This window comes from Heloderma suspectum, chromosome 6 (genome assembly GCF_057233095.1).
Source record: "Heloderma suspectum isolate Gila_16-S chromosome 6, 16-S_ref, whole genome shotgun sequence".
Lineage (NCBI taxonomy): Eukaryota > Metazoa > Chordata > Lepidosauria > Squamata > Helodermatidae > Heloderma > Heloderma suspectum.
This window is the reverse complement of record NC_139463.1, coordinates 75,744,611-75,761,322: the sequence shown is the minus strand read 5'-3', so window position 1 is coordinate 75,761,322 and position 16,712 is coordinate 75,744,611. Positions and strand designations below refer to the sequence as shown.

The window sequence follows — 16,712 nt, the reverse complement described above, 5'->3', positions numbered from 1 at the left end:
TCTGGAGGGTCCCGGGTTGGGGAGGGCTGCTTTAGGCAGATAAGGCAGCCTTTCTGTTCCTAAAGTAATTTTATGTATAACTTGGTTTGCTCATAAAATTATCCTTATATTTTAAAACTTTTAAAAGTAAACTCAGTAAATTTGTAATTATTGTCAGAATAGATTAGAACTGCATTAAAAGACTGCTACAGCATCAGAAACACAGGCCTCTCTAGAACAAAACCCAAACTATCAAGAAAGCCCAGTGGTGACTCTGCTCACATGCTGGGAAACTGAGCATAAATGTCTATCAATAAAATATATTTTGGAGCAATAATTTTAATAAGGAAAGAATTAAATAACTATGCTGGAATTTTACAAACAGGATTAAATAAAACCTTTTCCCCATGGCTTCATTATTTCCAGACATTTCACATCTCTAGTCGTTCTATAAAAGTGTTCTTATTACATAGTTCGCAGAAATCATTTTGGGGGGAGTAAAGGCTGGGTAACAATATATAACTATTTTGTCTTAAATTCTAAAATAAAATATTTCATATCTAAAGTTGTTCAATGTTCAGCTGTTCAAAAAACAAAAACGGTCCTAAGAGGAAAAAAAGGGAATAAAATGGTTTTCCTAATTTTTCCAGTTCTTTTCAGAAGAAAAGGGGGTTGTCAGGCCCTTTCTTTGCAGGTCTCTGAAGATCCACTTGTTTTCACTGGCCTTCCTGTAGTGCAAGGGTGAGCAACACATGGCCTATAAACTTTAGTGTGGCCTCCACTGCCCCCAGCAGTGTAACGGCAACGAAAAATGATAGGCAGAGCGAAGATTGTGGCTGAAAAGGGCCAAATTTAGCTTTAAGAACAACTTTAGCTTTACTGCCATCATGCTGCTGAATTTCAGTGATGCACCTACAGCAGCTGGGGGTCAGGCCCTGGACAGGTTCTGGGCTGGGGGGGAGAAATTGGGCCCCAGACCCCAAAGGCTGTCTACCCCAGTCATACCATCTTGGTCTGCTGGTTTTATTAGCAATTTCTATTCTTATGGATTTTTACTGAATATATACTTACTGGTTTTTATTGTATCCACTTTGGTTTTTATCTTGTATACCACCTTGAGCAGTTTCCACTCTTAAAGGAAGCTTAAACAAAATTTTAAATAAACTGAATAAATAAAAACCTCCAGACTTCAAATTCACCATTTTTTACAGCAGAAGTCCACATTTTGGCCTCAGTAGAGGTGGTTGATTTCCATTTCTGACATGAAGCTCACATGTGGGCATAAAATTCCAATCTTTTCTGAATGTTTGAAACTCAGATCTTAGTTCAAAATCCAGATTTTGGTAGAAAATTCATATTTTGATTATCTCAGTGGAAGAATTCAAATTTCTGTGATTAAAGTTTTTGCATTTACAAAACAATTCACAAAAAATACAAACAACATTATACAACATTACATAATACATTATGATAAAAGAGAGTCTAAAAAATTTACATAAAAAATTTAAAACAATTTAAACAGCTAAAAACAATTTCAATAAATTATTTCAGTGACAGACCTGTTCAAGGCAGCTGACATAAGTGCCCCATCATATGCCATTAAATGCCTGGGAATAGAGGACAGGGAGCTCATTCCATAGTCAGGAGGTCACCACTGAGACGGCCCTCTTCTTTGTTGTCACCTTCTCAGCCTCCCTTGGAAGTGACACTCGAAAGAAGGCCTCAGATGTTGATCATAGTGTGCAGGTAGGTTCATGTCAAGAGAGGTGTTCCATCAGGTATTGCGGTCCTAAGCCATGTAAGGCTTTATAGGTTAAAACCAGCACTTTGAACTGGGCTCGGAAACATACAGGAGGCTGATGCAAATGGCCAGAATGGATCTCAGGCCTTTTGGTCCCAGTTATTAATCTGGCTGCCACATTTTGCACAAGCTGCAGCTTCTGAATAGTCTTCAAGGGCAGCCCCATCTAGAGTGCATTGCAGTAATCTAACTTAACAATTACCAAAACATACAGTAGATGATTGAAGCCAGGTTATCCTTGTCTAGATAGGGGTGTAGCTGGGCCACCAGCTGAAGCTGGTAGAAGGCACTCAGTGCCACTGAGACCACCTGAGCCTCAAGTGACAGAGATAGCTTCAGAAGAACCCCCAAGCTACAAATCTGCTCCTTTAAGGGGAGTGCAACCCCATGCAGAACAGGTTGAGCACCCTCCATCCAGTCAGAAGAACCACCCACTAGCAGCATCTCAGTCTCGTCTGGACTGAGGTTCAGCATATTAGCCCACATCTAATCCATTGTCACAGCCAGGCACTGATTTAGCACATCCACAGCCACACCTGATGAGGATGAAAAGGAGCTGCATGTCATCAGTGTATGGATGACAGCATGCTCCAAAACTCTGGATGACCCCACTCAGCGGTTTCATGTAGATATTAAACAGCATGAGGGTCAAAACTGACCCCTGAGGAACCCCATGCTGGAGAATCCATGGGGCTGAGCAATATTCCCCAAGCACCACACTTAGAATTGAACTTGGTACTTGTGAACATGGATTGTGCACCATGGATGACAGAGATAGACGCAATGCACAGGCAAGCATATAGATATGTGCATATGCATGCAGACAGAGGAATGATGCACTCATTTTTTAATTGGACTGGCTCAAATGCAACACTAAACTATGGTTTAGCATTACAAGGAGTAGCTGGAGATTGGGCTCATGTGGTCTCCCCTCCTTCTCCTCTGCACATAAGTAGAAAGGATTTTAAAATATCGCTTTTGCTTTTGAATAAAATATGGTTTATTTATTCTAACTGTGGTTAGTTAACAAACCACGATCTGAAACCATAGCTTTATCTTACTTGTTTGGACTATCCATGGTAAGAAAAAAAACTCAGTTTCCTGAGTTCAGACATAACAGGAAACAGCAGTTTATCCAAAACTGAAAGTGGAAGCTTTCAATCTCTTCCGCTTGTACACAGTGGAGAAGAAGGCAAGGAGACTTGGTGAGCCCAACTGTGCTGCTGTTCATTCTCCCAATGCTAATCCATGGTTAAATGTTATGTCGGAATTGGGCAGTTATATAAACAATATATAATATGTATACATAGTATGTATTATTGTATATGTATGTATACATACAAAATATGTATACATAGTATATATTATTGCAAATGTGTAAATAGGAAGTTGGATAGGTGTATATACATACCAAGAACTGAGCAGCACAATGCAAGGGTGTGTTCTTACTTATTTATTTCGAGACCAATCCTATAGCCCCTAGGCAGTGTCTGGGGGGCCATAGGATAATCCAGATTCCTGGATCCAGAGTGCTCTGACCTCAGGCCCAGGAGTCCGAGCTCTCCAGCCTCTCCCCAGTGCAGCAGGCGTGGAGAGAACCATACCGGCTGCCACTCCAAGCTTGCAAAGGCAACCTTGGAGAGGAGGGAGAGGGGACCATTCTGTGGGCAGGGAGGGGACTGGGGAGGCTGACTTAAGCCATATTCTCCGGCCTCCCTAGCCTCCTTCCCTCCTGCTCTACAGAGCCCAAGCTGGATGGGCAAAAAAGCCCACCTAGCCAAAGATTGCCTAGATCGCCTCCCTGCTCCTCCCTCTCTGCAAAGGATGCCCATCAGCCTGCAAGTTTGGAGGCTGATGGCATCCCAATAGGATTGCACCCTTAAGGTATTTACATGCCACCTTTTAAGTCAAAGCCCTCCCAAGGTGGCTCACAAAGCACAACAACCAAAAAAGTCAAAGGTATGTCAGTATTTCTACAACTTCAAAGTCACTAATACAATAAACTGTAAAAATTGAGCACATGGGTACAATCCCAAATTATTTAAAAAGCACAACACAAAAATCAAAATCTGTACAGTACAATGTAATGCTTGACAAATTCTCACAGAACCTGCCATAGGCTATGTAGGAATTAAAAAGGTCAACATAAAAACTATATATAGTCCATAAGGTGAAAATGATGGAATAGTGGTTCAAATCCCTCCTTGCTGGATGCTCATGGAATTGGTAAGCAGGGAAAAATACTCAATGATCTCAAAGCAAAGCACAATTAAACAAAAAAACAAAAAATGAGTCATAAAAAACACATCTAAAACTACCCCATCACAAAACTCAAAACAGCAGCAATTTGAAAACAGTGTTTTCAACACTGCTGCCAAGGCCAGGCCTCTTTCCTTTAGGATGGACTGATTTGACCTCCTTGCAGTCCAGGGGACTCGTAAGGGTCTTCTCCAGCACCACAGTTCGAAAGCATCAATTCTTCGGCGCTCAGCCTTCCTTATAGTCCAGCTCTCACAGCCATACATTGCTACTGGGAAAACCATAACTTTGATTAGACAGACCTTTGTCGGCAAGGTGATGTCTCTGCTTCTTACTATGCTGTCTACGTGTGCCATAGCTTTCCTCCCCAGGAGCAAGCGTCTTTTAATTTCATGGCTGCAGTCACCGTCTGCGGTGATCTTGGAGCCCAAGAAAATAAAAACTGTCACTGCTTCCATTTCTTCCCCTTCTATATGCCAGGAAGGGATGGGGCCAGATGTCATGATCTTCGTTTTTTTAATGTTGACTTTCAAACCATCTTTTGCACTCTCTACTTTCACCCTCAACAAGAGGCTCTTTAGATCTTCTTCACTTTCTGCCATTAGGGTGGTATTGTCTGCGTATCTGAGGTTGTTGAGAATTTTCCCGGCAATCTTAATTCCGACCTGTGACTCATCCAACCTGGCGTTTCTCATGATGTATTCTGCATATAAGGTAAATAAGCAGGGCGACAATATGCAGCCTTGTCGTACTCCTTTCCCAATTTTGAACCACTCGGTTGTTCCATGTCTGGTTCTTACTGTTGCTTCTTGGCCCTCGTACAGGTTTCTCAGGAGACAGGTAAGGTGGTCTGGTACTCCCATCTCTTTAAGAATTTGCCACAGTTTGTTGTGATCCACACAATCAAAGGCTTTAGCGTAGTCAATGAAGCAGAAATAGAGGCTTTTCTGGAATTCTCTTGCTTTCTCCATGATCCAGCGAAAGTTGGCGATTTGATCTCTAGTTCCTCTGCCTCTTCGAAACCCAGCTTGTACTTCTGGTAGTTCTCGGTTCACACGCTGCTGAAGCCTAGCTTGTAGGATTTTGAGCATAACCTTGCTGGCATGTGAAATGAGTGCAATTGTACGGCAGTTTGAACACTCTTTGGCATTGCCCTTCTTTGGAATTGGAATGTAAACTGACCTTTTCCAGTTTTGTGGCCACTGTTGAGTGTTCCATATTTGTTGGTATATTGAGTGCAGCACTTTAACAGCATCATCTTTTAGGATTTTAAATAGCTCAGCTGGAATACTGCCATCTCTGCTAGCTTTGTTGTTAGTAATGCTTCCTAAGGCCCACTTGACTTCGCTCTCTAGGATGTCCAACTCAAGTTCAGTGACCTCACTATCATGGCTATCAGGGACATTAAGATCTTTCCTGTATAGTTCTTCTGTGTATTCTTTCCACCTCTTCTTAATCTCATCTGCTTCTGTTAGGTCCCTGCCTTCTTTGTCCTTTATCATGCCTGTCTTTGCACAAAATGTTCCCTTGAGATCTCCGATTTTCTTGAAGAGATCTCTAGTCTTTCCCATTCTGTTTTTTTCCTCCATTTCTTTGCATTGTTCATTTAAGAAGGCCTTCTTGTCTCTCCTTGCTATTCTCTGGAACTCTGCATTCAGTTGGATATATCTTCCCCTTTCTCCCTTGCTTTTCGTTTCCCTTCTTTCCTCAGCTACTTGTAAAGCCTCATCAGACAGCCACTTTGCTTTCTTGCATTTCTTTTTCTTTAGGATGAATTGAGTTGCTGCCTCCTGAACAATGTTACAGACCTCCGTCCATAGTTCCTCAGGCACTCTGTCTATCAGGTCTAATCCCTTAAATCTATTCATCACCTCTACTGTATATTCATAAGGGATATGATTTAGGTCATACCTGAATGGTTTAGTGGTTTTCCCTACATTCTACCCTGCTCCATAAAGGCTACAATCAAAGCTACCCCAAGAGATCCCCAACTCCGCCTTGTGTTTGTCATGTCTGTGAGAGTGTATGCATTTATTTACTTTTTAATTTATAGCCTGCCTTTCTAGCAAAAAAATGGGGCTCGAAGAGGCTAACAATAAAATCCAGATCCAAACAAAACCTTAATTAAAACATAACATAAGAAGAAATAAAAACACAACAGTTTCTAGAAAACACATGGCTTGCAACGGTTGTCTGTCTGTCAGAATAGACGTAGATCGTATTTCTCCCACAAGTAAAAAGAAGCCATATGTAGCAGGAAGAAACCATGTGTGAAAGTCCATCATCCTAAGTGTGGCTACACGTTCACACCATCCAAGAATATATGTCTGTGTGTGTATACACACAAATCACAATGATTAGATGGGCCAGGGAGACACAAAGGCAAGAAAAGGGTCAGATAAAGAGAAACCAGTGCCTGCACTTTTACTCTGCATTTAGAAGAATATGCCAAAAAGGAGCACACGGGATGGAGCAGTGGGAACTTGAACACCACAGATTTAAAGAAGTGCAACTGTTGCTGGTTCTCCCCGATGAACCACGGGAAGTCACTAAGCCCTCACAATACGACAGTCCTCAGGATATTTTGGGGGAAGCCAGGTGAGCTAAGCCAGTTTGTAAGAGCATAAGAACAGTGCTGGATCAGATCGAAGGTCTTTCTAGTCCAGCATTCTGTTCCCACAGTGGCCAACCAGATGCCTCTGAGAAGCTCACAAGGAGGACATGAGTGCAACAACACTCGGCTGCCTGTGTTCCCAGCACCTGGCATTGAGAGGCATACTACCTCGGATAGCGGAGGAAATATATAGCCATCATGACTAGTAGCCAGTGATAGCCTCATCCTCCATTAGTAGAGTAGATGTGACCTGTGAACGCACAGGAAAGATGCCCATATTCTTCACAGCATCTAAAACAGCTTTTTGCTATGTCATGGGGGTACAAGAAGATACTATGGCTTTTGTGGTGTTGATGTGGCATGTGTACCAAAGGTCCGTGCCTTGCAGGTATGTGTGTTCATGCATGCATACATACAGATGCAGAAAGGAGACAAGCTAAGGAGTATGTGGTTTCGATGCGTGTAGAACACAGGTTCATCCTCCAAGGATGTATATGCACAAACATATGGAAAGGCTCATTAATTGCAAATGGATAGCATGCCTACAGGGTAGTCACAGGAGGAAAAAACCACAGCTGTGTGCTTGGATGGCCAGGAAGAATCATGAATGAGCATGTCTGAAATGTGTACATACGTATGTTGGTAGAGAGATGGATAAATGGATGGATGATGAGATTTTACAACAGAGATAGGTAGATGTCCTCCTATGCCTCGGTCAGGGTCATCTCTAGGGCCAACTATGGGGCAAATCCATTAGCAAGTCAGCAAACAGGCCAAAAAAACGGTCAAGCACAGTTGAATTAGTCCAGCAAGAGGGCAGTTCAAAGCAGGAGAAGTCAGTAAACAGGCAAAGGTCAAGAGTGCAGGATTACCAGCCAAGAAGGAGAGTTCCAAGAGCAGGGATGGAGGAGTGGCCAAGGCCAAAACACAGGTAAGCACTCCAACACAAACACAGTCCAAAGGACAGGGTCTAAAAGAGTGCAAAGGTCAGCAGCACAGAGGATCGGTCACAAAGCAAGGTCAGGGAAGCAAAGGTTCAAGGCACTGGATCAGATGGAAAGATGTTGCTCCAGCAAGCAGCAAGTCCAAACTGAAGGGTAACATGTAGGGATATCCATTGTGGGGAAATGTGGCCCTCTGGGGCTCGCTGGATTTCCACGGCACCCCTGACTTGGCTTGCATTTGTGAGCTGAGCCAGCGATTTGTTCCCAAAATCCGGGAACTTTTTCATTGTTGTTTTGCATAAAAAGCCATTTGCACAAATCACGCAAATTGGAGCTGCAATTTGTGTAAATCATGCAAGTTACGGCTGAAATTTGCACAAATTGCTTTTTACACAAATGTTTAAAAAACAGAAATCTGCAAGCTGGCCTGACTCAATGCAAATCAAGCCAGGCCAGCTTGTAGTCAAGTGAGCTGAAGTCCAGGAGGGGTGGGGGAAGCTCACTAAAGCTCAGCAAGCTTTACACACACACACCCCTTGATGGATTCGTCCAACACCCCTACTGATATGCTGGAGCTTCCACAGCCCCACCCAGGACTCAGCTACATCACATTAGAGATTTGTGTAAGAAGTCATCCTCCTGAGGGGGCCCTACTCATGAGGAGTCTCCTCCACCTAGCCACCATTCTCTCCTGAATCTCAGGGGCTAGGTGGTGGCTCAGCATCCTCCTCTGCCTCAAAAGCTGAGCTCTCTGCCCCTCGAGGAGGCAGATCTGAAGGCATCACCCCACTGAGGGCACAGAACTGCCTTGGCTAGTATTGGGATCCTCTGGGGCAATCTTTTTTCCTGGGAACATCTGGCTCCAAAAGTTCCAGCTCTTCCTCTGAGGATGATTCCTCCAGTGGAGGAGTGACATCCAGGACCATGATGGGGAGATATGCAGAGGAATTGATAGATACAGATATTAAATGATGGATTCAATCGATGAGTCTGTAGCTAAAGGTGGTGGCAAATATATTGGAAGGGAAAGTGTACATTGCATATGGATACATATGTAAACTATTATTTCCACTGAAAATATTATTTCTATTGAAAATAGTCAGGTACTGCATAAAAAGGACACAAACACTCTGGGGTTGTTCATATAACACGCTAACCCACACTCACTGGTTGAGCCACCCTGTGGAAAATATCCTGGGTTCAGACAACATGCTAACCCACGGTTCAACAAACAACCCACACTCACTGGTTGAGTGTGGGTTGTTTGTTGAATGGGGGTTAGCATGTTGTCTGAACCCAGGATATTTTCCACAGGGTGGCTTGTTAACCATGCAGTGTGGCTTAACCACCCTGAACAAGCCAACAACAAACCATGGGTTCTCATGGTAGTTTGTTCAAGAAAAATAAGCCACATTGCATGGATAACAAGCCACCTACAGAAAATCTCCTGGGTTCAGACAACACGCTAACCCACAGTTCAACAAACAACTCACGGGTCAACAAACAACCCATGCTCAGCCACTGGGTCTGAGTTAGCATGCTGTGTGAACTAAGTCTCTGTGTGTTTCTGTGTTAAGCAGATACAAGAATATCAAATATGGCCTGCGCAGGCATATGTGCCTAAGGACTTACACATCATGAGCCTCAGGAAGTGTGTTCTTTACTCACAAGGAAAGAGCTATTCGTTATGAGAGTGGGTGCATGTAGAAAAGATACTTACAACAAGGCATCGCTAGTAAAATAAAGTGCTTGAAAGGCCTTTCTTACCTTGGCTTTCCGGAAAACAGGTGCAGCTAGGGTTTGAACTTGAAACTCCTGGACATGTGCACTAAACTTAATTCTAATCTCTCAGTCTTCACAGCAGAATTCGCATCACAGTATGCATTCTGTCTTTTCCTCCCCTTTTGGCAATGAGTGCAGGGCTCCAGCAGGTGACCACACTTCACAGAGGAATAAAATTATACGGAAGCCTACTGGGCCTAGTCCACACACCTACGGGGGGAGGATAGTTAGGGTAATTACGGGGGGCGGGTAGCAAAACCACAACAGGCGGGCCTGCCAGACGACTGCGGAACCACGCAGGGCCATGTGGTTCCGCTAACCCCCCCCCCCCCATAGTTACCTGCTATCTTCCTGGTGTGTTTACCATGTGTCCTGATACCCTCTGTGGCATGAATGGGCCTCCTGGAGGCCGCTCCAGTGTCTGAATGGCTGCGTGACCATAGAGAATGTCTGCAGCTAGAGCATCGCCCACAGTGGCAGGCACTCTACTGACAGACTCTACGGTCATGGCCTGGGGGTCCTCCAGAGCCTGTTTAAACCACCAGGGAACCCGCCAGATGACTCAGTAAGCCACCCTGGGACCCCTTAACTCTTTTGCATGGGGTGGTTGGCAGGGATGGCTTACCACAGGGAACATGGTTGTCTCCCCCCACACGACACACTAAGCCACCACAGTTGGCAAAGACGGCCTAACCACCATAGCTTAGTGTTACATGTGAACAGGATCTCTCAAACTTTAAGCTGGGTATTGCACTGCAGTTTTCCTCCCCCCCCCCCCCGCCCTTGAAAATGGGTTGCAAGGGTTGAAGGGCGAGAAAATCTGAAACACAGAACGGAGTTTTGAATATACACAGCAACGTTTGTTCCAGCACTTCAAGGATCAAGGGAGACCACACTGGATTGCATTTTGCCATCTCCTCCCTCCTCTGAACATAAGACCCATCCTGGGTCACACCAAGGGTTCCTCTAGTCCAGCATTGTGTTTGCACAGTGGCCAGCCAAATGCCCCGATAGGAAACCCACAAGCAGGACATGAGTGCAACAGCACCCTCCTGCTCACCTTCCCCAGCATAGTCATGCTGCCTCTGATACCGGAGGTTACAGAGGTCAGCAAGATCCACAGTGGATTCAAATGAGTTTGGATATCTATGGACCTGCAGAGGCTGCAGCGGACTGGCTTTTTCCATGTAGCATAGATTCTGCAGATGTGCAGACCATTTTTTGACTTTTGGGAGGAATATGCACCTGATAATCCATGAAACACAGACGGAACAGATTTAACAAAATCTGCACATCCCTACTGGAGGTAGCATATAGCCATCATGATTAGTATTCATTGATAGCCTTATCCTCCATGAATTTGCAAATAGGAGTGGGAGTTGAGCTAGCATTTATTTATTTATTCATTCATTCATTTCATTTCTATACCGCCCAATAGCTGAAGCTCTCTGGGCGGTTCACAAAAATTAAAACCAAACAGCACACAAACAGCACACAATTTAACAATTTAAAATATATAGAACATTAAAACCACAATATAACAATACAACCACAATAAAACCTAGCAGCAGTGCAGGAGTTAAAACTACAAATTTAAAACAGCAAAGCTAAAAGTTTAGAAAGCTAAAATGCTAAAATGCCTGGAAAATAAAAAGGTCTTCACCTGGCGCCAAAAGGAATAATATGCAAGCCTGAAATGGAGAATAGTACTCCAAACATGTGTACTAAATTTCTTTCTGCTTTATCAATGCTCAACAGAGTTATGATGTGATGAACAAACAGACAAACATGCCAATAAACTTAACAAATGGCATGCTGACTGTGCACATTAATCCAAAGCTCTCACTTGGCTCAGGCCATTACTATTTCTACAGTACCATCAATGCACATGGTACTTTGCAGAGTAACAATAACATCAGTTAAGAGAGAGGGGGTGGGGTGAGACGATCTTGCCCCAGTGAGTTTATGGAATAAAACACAAGAAGTGAGGAATGGGACATAAGCATAACAGGATAACGTAATACGTGGAATATGGTATTTTCTGTAGGAAAAGCTTGTGTGCATACAAAACTGGGAAGCAGGCTTTTGTGGGAATATCTGACCAAGAATGCCATCAGAGAAAGTGTTGTGTGTCCCCAGTGCATGTACATAAAACGTTATGCACCATGTGTGATCTGCGTGCATGGACACTAATAGAAATTGCTGGATTGGTCCAGCATGCATGTGTATGTAATCACACACATATATTTATTTGCACACCATGAGCATGACTGAAACATTCTGTGTTGCTGAGTGGATGAGCACTGAATATCACATGTGTATATGCATGCACACATAATGATTTTGCATGTGTTTCTGGCTGCATAAAGAACTGGCAGCCCATAGTATATATGTACGCATATACAGCATATATACATAAAAAGGCATGCACATCACATGAACCATGCAATCTGTACGCATGAGGACAAGCAAATTCCCACAATTCCCAGTGTTGTTTCCTCTGTCGTTTGTGCGTGTGCGCAGATGCTGTGTCCCCATTTGTTGCCTGTTCCCCTGCTCCCAGCAGGCAAATGAGAACACGATCAGTCCTCTGAAATGCTAACAGTAGCTTGTTCCATGGCGCAAAGACACCCAGGTGGTTTCTCAATGCACCATAAAACTAGAGCATGTGTTGCCAAGCACAGATGGCTGTCCCCAACCTAGCATACACACACATATACACACAATCTACTACTAGGCCTGTTGCAGTAATGCTGGCTTTAATCTACAAGCAGGGCCGTGCCTACTTTGCAATTCCTGGGAGCACAAGAAAAATGCCAGATGCGGTAACGGACCCTCAATTCAGCTTTCTCAGCTAGCTAGCTTGCTTCTTATACAAACATAAGAAGAGCCAGGCTGGATCAGACCAAGGTCCATCTAGTCCAACATTCTGTTCACACAGTGACCAACCAGCTGTCCATGGGAAACCCACAAACTGAACATGAGTGCAATAGCACTCTCCCACTCGTATTCCCCAGCAAGGGGTATATAGGCCTAGTGCCTCTGATAACTGGAGGTAGTATACAGCCATCAGGACTAGTAGCCATTGATAGCCTTCTCCTCCATGAATTTGTCCAATCCCCTTTTAAAGCCATTCAAATTTGTGGCCATCACTACATCTTGTGGTAGTGAGTTCTGTAGTTTAACCATGAGCTGTGTTAAGAAGTCCTTCCTTTTTTCTCTCCTGAATCTCCCACCAATGAGCTTTATGGGAAGACCCAAGTTGAAGTAAGGGGAAAAAAGGTCTCCCTATCCACTTTCTTCACACCACGCATAGTTTTGTGCTCCTCTTTCATGTCTCCCCTCACTTGCCTTTTCTGTAAGCTAAACAGTCTCAGATGTTGTGATGTTTCCTCACAGGGGAGTTGCTCCAGCTTCTTGATTATTTGAGTTGTCCTTTTCTTCACCTTTTTCAAACTCTACAATATCCTTTTTTAGGTGCAGTGAACACCTAAAAGAACAGGATTCTTCCTTCTTTAAAGTAGGTTTCTAGCCCGTATGGATGCAAAGATAGGATGGAAAGTGCGTAGGTAATGTCTGTTGCAACATCAGAAGCCAAATTGCTGAATAAATAAGATTTTCAATACTCACGGGATGAGCAAAGACCAATAACTTGAACAGATTATGCAAAATAGTTTTTAAAACATACAGAATTCTGAAAATGAGAAATTATGCAAATTTGCTTATGGTATCAATGACTACCAGTCCCGATGGCTATGTGCTACCTCCAGTATCAGAGGCAGTGAGCCCATGTACACCAGTTGCTGGAGAACACGGGTGGGAGGGTGCTATTGCACTCATGTCCTGCTTGTGGGTTCCTGGACCATGGCTGGTTGGCCACCGTGTGAACAGAAAGCTGGACTAGATGGACCCTGGGTCTGATCCAGCAAGGCTCTTCTTATGCTATCTACTTCTTATCTACTGGTGACTCAACAAGAGAGTGTCTCCTGTGTCAATCTACTGGTGACCCAGTACAGTGACAGAAGAGACACTCTTTTCCTGAAAAAATTCTGCAGACCTTTTTCTTTGCCCCCTGAAGGCCTAAATAAGAAAAAGGCAAAACGCGTTGGGCTTCTTACAACGAATTCTATTTTGCATCCTGAGAACTAGTTTCTCGTCTTTGTGATTCACTTTGGACACTCACCTCCTTCTGTTTGCTTGTTGTCAGAGGTGCCCACAAAGCAGCATGCAAAGCCAGAGGTACACCACTCAGGCTGCATCACCCCACCAGTATATCACGCCAGAGGTGCATCACCCCACTGGGGATGGAGGGCAAAATATCCCGGATCAAGTCTAACCCTATCAATGCAGACACAAGGGTCAAATTCTCTTATTGCACACTGTGTTGTCTTCTAGGGTGGCCATGCATTGAGTAGAGGGTTGGAGTCGATGGCCTTGTAGGCCCCTTCCAACCCTACTATTCTATGATTCTATGTGTCCTCTTTTACAGCAGACACTCCTCTACTGGAAGGTGTCCTCTATTCGAAGGGCTGTCCAGTCCCAGTCCAGTTTAAAATTAAAGAACCAGAAGAACTGTTGCCCATCGACAGCACCTGAATGGCAGACTGAACAGGCAGGCCCACAGGTCACCTGGCTGCAGCCTTCCACACAATGGCAAAATGTTCTGGATTTCCATTTAAATTATCATAATTATTTCTGAATTTGCATCTGTACATATAAATTAGCATGTGCACATTTTATGCAAACCACTGTCCTCCTCTTTGGCCATTCATAAGTGGCTGCCCTAAAATACACACACCCCTTGGCCTGCTGCTCCTCTGCCTTAGGCAGCTCAAAAGGGATAACGTGGATTTCCAGAGGGGTGAGCTTTGTCCCACACAGCAGAGTTCCGAAAGAGAAATGAGTGGCTGCCTTCCTCCCATCCTGAACATCTGAAGTAAGTCCTGTTGATTTGAATAGGAATCCACTATCTAGGCAGCACATTTAGGGGAGCATAGCCCAATTTTAATGTCTGTTTGATGCTTCTGTCCTCATGTGCATGTGGAAAGGGCCTTTCTTTCAAGGAACCACAGCAGCCGGCAACTGGAGAAGGGGGGGGCGTTGAGCTGTCTGGGAGGAGTGCTTCTTGCCCCCTCCCATCACCCTTCACTGGCACCACTTGTGCCAGCCTTCCCATCCTACCTGGCACCCTCCGGGTAAGTGGGACTACAGCTCCCATCACCCCCAGCCAGCCTGGGGTGATGGGAATTGTAGTCCAACGCATCCGGAGGGCGCCAGGTAGGACGGGAAGGCTGCCCTTATTCCTATATCTTTAACAGCAACCTGGCATGTAGAAATGTAGTCGCGTACTCCCTGTCGGCGGTGGGTATCAGGAAAAGCTTCCGCCGCTCCATTCCTGCATGTCGAATTAACTGCGGCTTCACAGCGGGGGGCGGGGGGGAGGAAGGGGGTCCCTTCCCTTCCCCGCGTAGGCATAGAGCGGAATGGGGGGGTGTTAGAAGGAGGAGCAATCGCCGGCTTGGCCTGGTCTTCCTTGTGCTTCGAAAGTCGTAGTTGGGGTCTGGCCTGGAAATCAGAATCAGCACACGATCCCCTGCAAACCTAAGTCCCACGGCTCCAAAGGCACCGCCACAGGGGCCAGCCAGTTCGAAAGGTGGCAACCCCGGCTCCTTTCTCGACAGTAATAAATCATCATCACAGATGCGGAGGAGGCGCACCCGGCGCTCCCCTGTCTCTGCACGCGCAGCGCCTCCGGGTGCCTCTGCGGGACCGTGGATCCCTCCGTCCCGCCCACCCGGCGCCGTCTTTTCGCCCCTCTCCTCCTAGGAACCCAGAAATTGCACCGGGGCGGACGGGCACGCGCCGGCGCGCGCACGCGAGGAGCCCTGTGATCCGCGCGCGCCGACAATGCACAGCCCGTGGACACGTCTCCGCCTCCGGGCATGAGCCCTCCCGCCGCCGCCGCCGCCGCCTCCCTTCAGCCTCGGCGAGAGCCGCGCTCCAAAGCCCCCTTCTCCCCGCCGCCGCGACCCGCCCCACCTCGGCCGGTCGGGGGGCCGCCGCCGCCGCCTCTCTTGCCCCCCCTCCGGAACGGGCGCCCTCTAGCGGCCTCGCTCCGGCCAGCCGCACCAGCTCCCGGGCCAGCCGGGCGAGGGAGGCGCCGAGCGCAATCAGCCGGCCGCTCGGCCGCCCGCCCGCCCTTCTTCAGCACCACCGGTTCCTCCAGCCTCTCTCTCGGCTCTGCAGGTAAGGGAAAGGAGTGCGGGCGGCCGCCGCCGCTGCCGCCCCCGCCGTGGGAACAGGGCACAGGGTTGGGACAGGCGATCTGGGTTGCTCTTCCCTACCTGAGGAGGAGGGGCAGGGAGGAGAAAAGATGGGGCGCAGAGGGTTCTCTGCCGGGGGGCGGGGGGGCTTATCCACCCTCGAGGTAAAGCGGGAAAGGTGCAAGGGGGGGAGTGGGAGACAGGTTCTCCGGGTCTAGGGAAGACGAGAAGGGGTGATCTGTGGGGAGAAGAAGAGGGGCGCCGTTGGTAGAAGGGGAAGGGGGGGAGATGCAAAGCCATGCAGGTGGGATCGGAGAGGAAGGGGGAGCGGGTGAGTGGAGGGCGCATGATTCGGAGGGCGCAACTGGAAAGACGAGGGTGGGGGGGCAGGCTGCAGACGGTGGGGGGAGGCACAGGTGGGGGTTGATGTGTCGGGGAAGTAGGACAGGAGGGATCAGAGAAAGGTGGGGGTCCCGGGGGGGTGGAAGGGGAAGAGGCGAGGGTGGTGGGAAAGGGATGGCAAAAATGACTCGGGGGCGGTGGAATGGAGGGCAGAGGATGCTTTGGGGCCACATACGGTGCTTTGCTTTTGCGGGGGGAAGCAGGGCTGTGGATATGCTGCAGCTGCACACATCCATCCAGACGCTGATCAGTGCTGGGCCCCTGCTGGTGCTGGTGGGGAGGAGGAGGGTTGTGTGGGGGCAGCGCATCTGACTGCACAGGGCCTTCCCCACGCACGCACGCCCCCGCCACGCATACACCCCTGCCTGGCGCAGGGTGTAATTAGGAGGCGGTTGGCACGTCAGGGCACAGACAATGGGCCAGCCTCCCCGGGGCGGCTGTTGTGCCAACACGCTGCTAATGTGATTAGGGGAGCATCTCACAGCCACAGATCCATCCTCATGTGTGCCAGTGAGTGTGCAAGGGGAGGGGAGGGGAGGGGAGGGGAGGGGAGGGGAGGGGAAAGTTGGAGGCAAGGGGGCAGACGAGGCAGAGAGAGGTGTGGGCTGAGAAGGGACACAAGGTGGGGCGGAAGGTCAGCGAAGGCCAGTGAAGGCCGCGTCTCATGG

At 46.9% G+C, this 16,712-nt stretch overlaps 1 protein-coding gene across 6 annotated transcripts in view; it reads right to left on the bottom strand.

Annotated features, from left to right (window-relative positions):
* The window catches only part of C6H19orf81 (chromosome 6 C19orf81 homolog), a 42,233-nt gene extending 32,402 nt beyond the window's left edge, over nucleotides 1-9,831 (bottom strand). For 3 of the 6 annotated variants that reach the window (XM_084805048.1, XM_084805052.1, XM_084805051.1), the window contains exons 1-2: nucleotides 9,720-9,802; nucleotides 9,365-9,589 (exon numbers count right to left, since the gene is read on the bottom strand). The gene's annotated coding sequence lies outside the window, so the exon portion shown is untranslated. Of the gene's footprint in view, nucleotides 1-9,364; nucleotides 9,590-9,719 lie in introns of those variants that run through there. The other 3 variants (XM_084805050.1, XM_084805046.1, XM_084805047.1) reach the window with 3 other exon arrangements.
* Between the last annotated feature and the right edge of the window lie 6,881 nt (nucleotides 9,832-16,712).